This window comes from Lepidothrix coronata, unplaced genomic scaffold (assembly GCF_001604755.1).
Source record: "Lepidothrix coronata isolate B3197 unplaced genomic scaffold, Lepidothrix_coronata-1.0 Scaffold47, whole genome shotgun sequence".
Classification (NCBI taxonomy): Eukaryota; Metazoa; Chordata; class Aves; order Passeriformes; family Pipridae; genus Lepidothrix; species Lepidothrix coronata.
Genome location: NW_016690227.1, coordinates 1009500 through 1019499, shown reverse-complemented (window position 1 = coordinate 1019499; position 10000 = coordinate 1009500). Strand labels below are relative to the sequence as shown.

Genomic DNA, 10000 nt, shown 5'->3' with positions numbered 1-10000 from the left:
ATACTTCCCAATTCTTAAATGGAGAGGTAAACTACAGGATGGATTCTTTTGTTTGGTTGGTTTGTTTTTTTTTTTTAATGGAGGTAAACTGGAGTACAGTTTGTTGGGGGTTTTTTGTTTTGTTTCGGTTTTGTTATTTTTTTTTTGGAGTGGAATACTCCTAGCTTGCTTTATGTGAGGTTGGATGACTACCTGTCCTGAAATACACCTGCCCTCAGATCTCACACTAACAACTTCAGGGTTTATCCTGGATTTGGGTAATTTTAAGACATTTGGCAAAGCTGATCCATTTCCCAGAGATGAAACACAGAGAGAAAATAGAGCTGGTGGAAAAGTTATGACAGAAAGATTTTTCCCCCCAAAAAATTACTTAGAACAATTAAACATTGCTCCTAAATGTAGAGTAAAATCTGTAAGTAGTAAGAAATTGATAAAAGCAAAAAAAAGACCTTTAAAAAATCCTTCAGGGTGTTTTGAATCCCTCCCAGAGGAGAACTGTACTCCTGTAGTATGCGGTAAATAATAATAAAATCCCAGTTGACTTCAGCTTTGGCTCTGTATCAGCAAAGAATACATGATAGGACATCCCCCCTCCCCTCCAACTCTGCAATGAGCCACGCATAGGTTTTGGTTCTGTGTCTGTTAAAAGGTTTTTCACACTGGACTTGAGCCTAACATGTCTTGGGCTAAATTTTAAGTGCTAAGAGTAGACTTTACTCCTTTGCCTTTGATATGCTAAATCTGTGAATAGGAAAACATGCCGGTTTTCCTCCCTTTCCTTCTCTGAAGAATCAGCAAAGACATTGTCACCGACTTTCCAGAAAACAAGAGAGCCCTATGTATGGATATGAGGATTTGCACTAAAGCATCTATTTGTTATCAATTTGTAAATTAATAAATCTTTACAAAGATTTTTCTAAAGAACAATGTTATAGAAATGTTTATGACATGAAACCCTAAATTACTGTCTGTTGTGGTTTGGCAAGAAAAAGATGTTTTGTAATTTTTCATTGTTTAAGTTTTATCTATGAATCAAATCTGTCACTAGCATAAGAAATGTGCGTATGACTTCGTTGTCTTCAATGCAGTAGCATCTGTTTAGGTTATCAGCTAATTTAGGAGCCTGAAGTTAGAAATCAAAAGCTGGGTGGGCACCTGACTGAAGCAATCTTGCTCTCAAATGCTGAACGTGTGTTGCTCTCATTTATAGCAGGAAAGGGATTAGCAAAGGTAATAACAGATAATTCTTCTATTTAGGAATACAAATAGCTTCAAAGTTTGGCCCCTTATTACAAGAAATACAAAATAGACAAAATTCCTTTCAAAATAGATAAAACTATTTCTTCAAGGTTGTTCAGATAAAGAACTCTAACCTGTACATTTTCCTCTTCAGACTATGAATATCAGATTCAGAGATGAAGCTACCATAATCCTTTGGAAAAAGAATAAAATATTGCAACCTTAAGACAATTAATAATCAACACACAAAACCCCTGAAAGGCTATGTTGATTTTGTTTTAAATAAGGAAGCACCTAAGTGACCATGCTCGCACAAAAATTTGGGATTAAAGTTAGTCAGCATTTGTCCATGTTCCCACCTTGAGTCCAAAGAAAATTTACATGTGACTGATTTTCCTCCTTGCAACTCCCTACACAATACAACTTGTGCTATGTTCTAATAATATATCAAAATATTTTATATCTATATATAGATATAAAATAACAAAACCCCCTATGAATTAGTGAGGTACTTCTCTATTTATATTTAATGTCAATTACAACAAGAAGTGGTTTTGGGACCCTTTAGAATTCCAGGTGTAAATAGGAAGAAGTCATTGCAAGGTCAAGATTTTTTAATCTTTCAGAATACAGCAAATTAATTATTTGCAAATCTTGGTTTATTATTTCATCTCCCATTTTACAATGCAAATTCAAAAGTAAACTTCCATGTTCAAGAAAATGAATGCTTAGAATTTATACAGTGCTTCATCAATTCAATAAAGCACGTGTAAGCATGTCAGTCCTCCTACAAACCCTGCTCTCTTAGGATATTAAAGGATCGCAAGACTGGGACATTTAAGTGATTCAGTAGAATGACCTAATCCACTGCTAAAGATGAGCCATGTTTTTACCTCTTCTGTGTTCTCCAAGCTACATATATACTGACTTCACTGGGCCAAGCTGTGCTCCACACTCAGCACATAGTGAAACCTCATTTATAGTAAGGAAATGAAATCAGATACGTTGACATTTGTGGAACCACTACACCAGCACACCTAAACTCAGAGCTGTCCTTCCATCTACGTCTGGTGCTGCAAGGAGCCCACAAACGTATACAACATCCAGCTGCATGTTTCCTGACAATTTGTAGGTGTAGCCTTGCTGAACAGAAAGGTTGTCTTGGGGTGCACCTTGGGGTGCATTCCTGCCTTGAGTGCACCCCACAGGGGCAGGTCCTTTCCATGAAACCTCAAAGTAGAAAATGAGCACTCACAAAGTCTTGAAGAGCAGAAAATTAACTTTCTATAAGGGTCCTGGTATTATGCAGGTGCTTTTGCAAATATAAAAAGCGAGGAGAAGATGTGTTCCTCAGTGATGGCAGCTCTGGGTTAACTGTGATAGAACAAACGAGCAAAGAGGCAAACCCCAGCCTTGCTTCCACAGCCACCTTGGGGAAAGGCCTGACTTTGCAGCCCCCGCTTACGCAAGCTGCCCTGCGACAGGAAAAGGGACCGCTCGTGCAGGTCACTGGAACAGCTGGCCCTAATGGAGTGCTGGTGTGTGAGCACGTCTCCTCTTTGTGGTCTGTGACATGTCTCATTGGCTCCTCATCATACAGGCTGCAGCTTTACCAAATGAAAAATCCAAACCAGCAACCAAAACCATAAAACCCCAACCTGCTTTAAAACCTAAACTGAAGCAAAGCTCCTAAAATGGGTCCTAGGTTCAACCACCCACGACATATAGAGTTTAATAAATAAATTAACAAAGCGAAAGGAGGCTGCAGCCCTAAGAACACAGTAGAATTAAACACCTATAGCCCTTAACATACCTGACAGAAGAATGTGCACATTAAAAAGAGGTTAAGGAGTGATATGTCATCATGTATGTGTCATCAGTCTTTTGGGATTTAAGTTGGGAGTTGCATCTACCTGCAGAATGGTAGTACAGCTGCATTTCTAACTGCGCCAGAGGGTCTCAACCGAGCAGAACCAAGCCTCTTGCATCCACTGATGTCAAGGAGTATGAGGCAACAACCAAGAAAGAGGTGAATAAAGGCACCATCGTAAAAGGATTTAACATTTAGCTTCCTTTTAAACCAAAGACCTATTATATGTGTTTTTTAAATAGGCTTGTAACCTGACATACGAATGTGCTACATATGACTGAACATTCAACAGGAAGACTGTTAAACATGGAAAAAAGGTAATCTGTACAACCAATCTTCAAATACTTGAAGAAAACCGCTAGAATCCTACAAACTAGTTTTTATTAAAAGCATCCAATATTTCAGCAAGCAGATGATAATTAGCTTTATTATTGTAATTTAATATGCTACACTTCACAATCTCTGTGAATGACTCTACTTTAGAATTATTTTAATTCTATTTTTAATTTCCACCTCATCACACAGCTCAGTGTAAATAATAACTACAAAGCTGAGGGGTGGTCCTTTCTGAAAACTGAAAACCGAGGGTCATAATAGGCACTTTAATGTCCTTCCATTTCTGCTTAAAAAACCAAAACAAATACCTCCAGGTCTTTTAAAGGACTGCATTAAACCAGAAAAAAGGTTAAAACTAAGTGGATCAATTTCTCTCCCTCTGCACTAATTCCATATTCAGCATTTTCTACATAGTCTAGGGAGATGTTTAGTTTATTCAGTCATTTCTCTGTTCCTGCCTAGTGTAAATTCTGGTTAACTACACGAATTGACAATACAATTATGAGCATACAGTGAAATTTCAATGGAGAGCTCCTGTGTGCAAAATGAAGAAAGCACTGTAATTCAACACACAAGATTAAGAAAAGAGCTCTGCTAACAGTGCAGATGTGAAACATTTATATGTCTGGCACATGTAATATTAATTTCCATGTTAGTGAACAATTGTGAGGGTGTAAAAAAAGTTGTCTCAAAGATCCTACGTAATTCTCAGTTCTTTGGGAATTCTTTTTCAAAGCACTGACAAATGACAAAAGTGCATCTTGGATCCCATTTGTGTTTTCCATACATGCTCTTCTTAGAATTCTCTGTGCTTGAGCTATATTCATGTAACAATTCATCGCTAAAGGACACAATAAAAACAAATCCATTCTTTTATTGACTTTGTGTGCAAATTACTGGACTTGATATCATTGCAAATATGAAAAAGATTCTTCCTTCAAGATTTTGAATTGCAACCAGTCATTATAAATCGTTTCCACAATATGAGAAAAATATGAAGCTAATTTTCCTAATTAAGGCCAAGTTTTATTAACTCATTAAACCCTGTCACCTTTATTCACTAAAAATCAAGCAGAAAAGTGGAATAAATTCACCATGACAAAGAAAATGCACACATTTCCATCTTATAAATAAACTGACTATAAAAGGTGAGGGGTGTAAATTAAGGCACTCAATCTAAGAACACAGCACATTCTCAAGTGGCCAAATTGAGCTCTTGGATATTTTTCCAGGGCTCTCACTCAAGAGAAGGCAAACAGCACATGAGAAACTGTGCTTTTTCTATTTATATGTATACAGGATTTAAAAAGCGTAGAATGTCCTCAGCACAGTATATCTAAATATGCAACAGAGAAAACATAAAAGAATCCCTCTACATCTAGAAGTGTTATTGCCAAGTATCCTCAACAATATATCAGTAGTTAATTTGTCCAAATTATAGGAGGTTTCAGTAACTGTGCTTCATGATCACAGAATTGCTTCCTAATTTCCCTTCAAACTGTTCAGGCTGTTACGGATTATTAAAGGAAATTACCAGCCTGAATAAGCATATTAGACATCTGTGTGATTTTTTTCCCCCTTTAAATAAACGTAAAAGTAACTCATAAAATTAAAATTAATTAGCAAGTTCCTCCACACTACATATTTGAGTTAACTCACTCTGCTTTTGCATATATTTTGGATCCAACCTACGATGGACAATTCCAGCTTTACATTGCAACTGCTCTGCTGTTCTTAGTGAGTTGAAACAAGCGGAAAAATGAAGCAATTCAGCGGGGAATCAGATCTCTCTTACAGAGCAAGTTTCTCTTTTACTGAGAAAGCTAGAGCAACTGAGATCAGAAGAAGAAATGTAAATCTTTCACATGAAATAAGCAAAATAACCAAAAGAAGCAGACAGTTCCCATTGCTTAAAAAATATGATGATTTCACTGTGACTGCTCATCAACATCTGCAATCTGAATGGCCTTTTGAGGCATTTATACAAGAAGCACAAGGCATGTCATCCAGGTCCCGAACCTGCACTATCCCATCCCCATGAACTTGCAACAGCGCAAATAAAGCTAAGAACATACATGTATCTTCTCAGAACTAGGATCTACTTTTGCAGTCACTGTTGGTAATAACCTGTTTAGTGCAAAAAAACCTGTAATCTCTTCTTGTGCACCAGCTTAAAGTACGGAGGAAGGTGTGTCTTAAAGGAGAAGGGTAATGCAGAAGTTGTTGCATCGTAATAACGACGCATCACAACGCTATGGTACTAACATAATTCTGTTTAAATTTAGAGAGCAAACAAAACTCTCCAAGTTGTAGTTAGGTTTATGTACTGATTACAGACATAGGGACAAAAAGCCACAGCTCACATTGGAAGCAGGGAGTTTCCCAGCTGAAGTCTGTTCCTTTTGCTGGATAGCCACCAGGCAGATAAAATTGCAGCTACTTTCGATGAGTGGAAGATATTTAAAGTAGCCTCCCATTTAAAAATTGCCATAAAGCTGAAAGGACTGAGGCTGCCTGCCTTGCTTCAGATGATATTCACACTCATATCTAAATGCTGTTCCCCTCCAGCGGTGGGACAGGGAGCAAAAATAATCCTTGGATTATAGAAAAAATGCCAGTGAGAAATAGGTCTTTTCTCTTTTGACTCTTGCACTGAGTTGCAAGCATTCAAAAGGCTTCCTAAAGAACCATGGTCCCAGAAAAAAATGAACAGAGCTCTTACCTTCCACTCCTCAAGTGACATAATGTATTCCTGGTATTCTTCTTTCTTTCTGACTGATTTTATACTTGCTGGAAAAGTGGAGTTTGTCACTTGGGAGGGGAATTCCAGGGGAGCCCACTACACTGCCAGCAGAGCATCCTGCCGTACTCTCATAATGATGAAAACTTTTTCCAAAAATCCCATTACTCCTACACTACATTCTACTACTTTACTATGTTTTCTTTGGTCTAATTCTATTACTTTTAATAACAGTAGAAAGTAATGACTGGTCAAAATGTAATCAAGTACATATGTGAATCTTGACCAAAAAATAATAAAATTCACAATGGACCCAGCTCTTCTTGCACATAAAACAGAAGGAAAAAAAATCGCACAAGTCTTCAGTGGAAGTTTTCCTGACAAAGAGCCACACAATAAGCCTATGATCCATGACTTTCGATATCCTCTGGACTTTTTAAGAGAACGCTGCCAAAAATGATCTGCCAGAACAGCATAGGATTCATTATGCCCTTGTTTTCTGTTGCTAAAATACAGACTGGACCCATTTCCTCATTTTCTGCAAGACTGTGGTGTTAGTGTAAGAAGTACCTAAGCTCAAATAAAATATGCCTGGAAATGTTTTTGGCTTCCTTTTGAAATTATCCAATTTTAATGATGAGGAAGAAGTTTTGCATTGTTGTAAAACTCTGTGGATTGATTCTCCAGTTACATTTCTGTATTGCTATGCAGGGGAAGTGGCAGGCAGACCAGGTTTTTGGTATTAAGGTCTACAAAGGAAAGCAAAACTACTATAGTAAGGCTGAGATGGAGACTATTGCATTTTTTTACTGTACACTGCATGTAACAAAAATGACAAAGGTATTGTTCATGCTCATGTAAGGCAACCAGCAACCAGATCATTCCTGGAGGAAGCACTGGCAGCCAGGAGCAGAGGTGGAAAGTCAGAGGTGTATGACAAGCTTGTCTCTACTGCAACTCCTGAGTATGGGACCTACTGAAAACACATCAACTCACTTTGCTCACTTGGAGTTAAGCAGCCACCCTGAGAAATACTCTGCTGGGATAAACGATGCACAAAGGAACAGTGTCTAAGCTTCTCCAGTTACTGTGGCCATGAAGGGAAAAGAAACAAGAGTCTTCTCCCCTGTCTTCCCATTATTACATTGGCCCAGAGAGATTAGTGATCTTTCTACCTCTTTAAATACCAGGGTCCACCAGTCCTTTCTGCCTGAATTAGGACAGCTAGTACAATTTCACATTATGCCTCTGCATTCCTGTCATTTCACCTGGAAGTCATACCCAGTAGGTAGAGGACTCTTGCAGGTATCAATGCATTAGGTTTGAAATCCTGGCTGTTGAGGATGACCAGCACTGGACTTCCATTGACTTCCATCTGGTCAGTCTTCTCACTCAGTGGATAAACCTGATTTCTCCTTGGCTTTTTATGTTAAATTTACCTTGTCATTAGAGATAAAATTTCTATTTCTATTTTCACTCTAAACTTACAGTATATCAAGTTCTGAGCTCTGTATAATTTACTCAAAAAAAAAAAAAGGAAAAAGAAAAAGAGCACATGGATAGTCACCAATATTAATATTTGTGAGAAAATCTTTAAGGTCGGATGCAAGTCTGGGGTAATAGAAATGTGAACTAAGTAAACTGCAGAGCTCTGCAGTATTTTGGACACTTCCCCCCACACACAGTTCTCCTAAGGACAGCCACGATAAGGACAACTCTCATTTTAAGAGCTCTTGGTCCTGCACTTGGTCTACACTTAGTTTCTTATATCCCCAGGCATCAGCTTCAAAGGCTTGATAATGGCATAAGGCATACAGCCATTCAACTAAAACTTGGCAGAGTTTTTCTAGTGATTACTAGTAATCTAGTATCTTGAGGGGGTGGAGGGCATAGGTCTGTGTAAGCATTATATCCTGTACTTTTAATTCTGGTTTTAGACAAACATTTTTAAGTCAAAATCAAAGCAGAGCACACAATATTAGAAAGAAACTTCTGCTTGTAAGCAATGACACCTTTTGGAAAACAAATCTAGTACCAACTACTGTATACTACTGTTATATTGATCCATGAAGAAGAATACTGGGCATCACATGAACTAATCTATTCCCACTTTTTGGACTTACAATTTCCTTCAGTAGAGGAAAAAACAAAAAATAAACAGTTACCTAAGGGCAAAAATGTGGTTTGGAAAATTCAGAAGCAACTACATTTTCATATAAGAATGTCATCTCATCCTTCATTTTTCTATTTCACTAAGGCTCCAAACACGTTAAACTATGCGATTCACCAGCAAGGTGAGAGAGCAGTGCCACAAGCAACTCAGAATGTGCCCCTGTGCTTAGCGGATTATCCAGATAAAGTCTTTCCAAGTATTTAAAAAGAATTTTAGTACCTATTTCTAAATGCAGTATATTAATATGCTTTTTCTTTACATTTCAATGATAATTTATAACGCTTAATAGAGAGTCATACTACATGGTACTCCAGTATGCATGTGAGTTACAATTGATGTGAGCAGTCAACCGAAGCTAACAGAGTGCGTCTTTTAAAGGATTTGGACCTTACAATGCATTACAGCTTCAAAATTTGAAACGAAACTATTAAAGTCTGGCAAATAGGTTGCTAATGTGAACGCATGAAAAATAATCAGGGTTATATACCTGGTTTATTTCATTTAGGGTTTTTTTTGACATCTAGACAGTAAACACATACAGATGTAGCTTTGGTGGCATGCAGATATTGAAAAGAAAAATAAGTAGTCAGGAAGATCTAATTCTAACTTCCGATCCCAACATAAAGTCCTTTGATAATACTGCTTACACTTACATGTGTAAGCAGACTCAGTGAAAGGAAAAAAAAAAAGAAAGAAAAAAAAAAGAAAGGAAAAGTAAAAAGAAACAACATTATATTCCTCTACAATAATTTATACAGGTTAAGCCAGTGGCCATACCAGTCTAAAAATTCTTGCATCTCACAAAATTCTCATTTTTTGAGATAATTTGCAATGATACACTACAAAATTTTCTGACACGGTATTATTCACTTTTAACAATGTGGAAAGCAGAATACTTTGCACAAAGTCTGGCAGCATTACCATACCTTCTAAACCAAGGTAGAAAAGTAATCCAAGTAGTAATCAGGTTTCTTCAAGCACAAAATTAAAAGTTTCCTTAGAACGGACTGCTGCAGTGGGAACTCGTTTCTTCACAAACACAGTTTCTAACTATGCACATCTTCTTTAACAACGACTACGGAGCGAAATCGTCCCTTCACAGAGAGGGTAACTTTGCGGAACAGGGTGAAAGAGAACCTCCAGCTGTGACAGGCTGTATGGCAAGGAGGAAAACTTCTGGTAGCACCGCTATTCGGAAGTCAGCAACTTCTCCTCTAAAGCCTTTCCCCTCAGGCGCACTGGGCTCCTAATTTTAATATTTCCTAACTGTTTTGACAACCTCCGTATCTGCCTCCCCTCTGCAAACTAGGGCGCAAGCAACTGGAACTCGGGCTTTGAATGAACCGAAGTGCTGCGGCTGACTCGAGGAGGCAAACACAACACCGGTCCGCACTTGAGTCAATGTACACCCCCTTCCCGGCCAGCTACTCATGGCTACTCATGGCTACTCATCTCTAAAATCTTAAGGAAGCACTCAAAAACGCCTGGATTTACACACAAGCTGCGGATCAATGTTTCCAAACTAAAAAAAAAAAAAAACAAACAAACAAAAAAAAAAAAAAAAAAAAAAAAAAAAAAAAAAAAAAAAAAAAAAAAAAAACAACGGGTGGGACGCAGGACGTAGAGAAGGGGAAGAAATAGA

General features: G+C 37.8%; 1 protein-coding gene across 8 annotated transcripts in view; it reads right to left on the bottom strand.

Annotated features, from left to right (window-relative positions):
- IKZF1 (IKAROS family zinc finger 1) overlaps positions 1-10000 on the bottom strand; it is a 110541-nt gene that overhangs the window by 60433 nt on the left and 40108 nt on the right. The window contains exon 1 of one of the 8 annotated variants that reach the window (XM_017814964.1): positions 9285-9508. The exons of the other annotated variants lie outside the window; for them this stretch is intronic. The gene's annotated coding sequence lies outside the window, so the exon portion shown is untranslated. Of the gene's footprint in view, positions 1-9284; positions 9509-10000 lie in introns of those variants that run through there. 8 annotated transcript variants of the gene reach the window in all.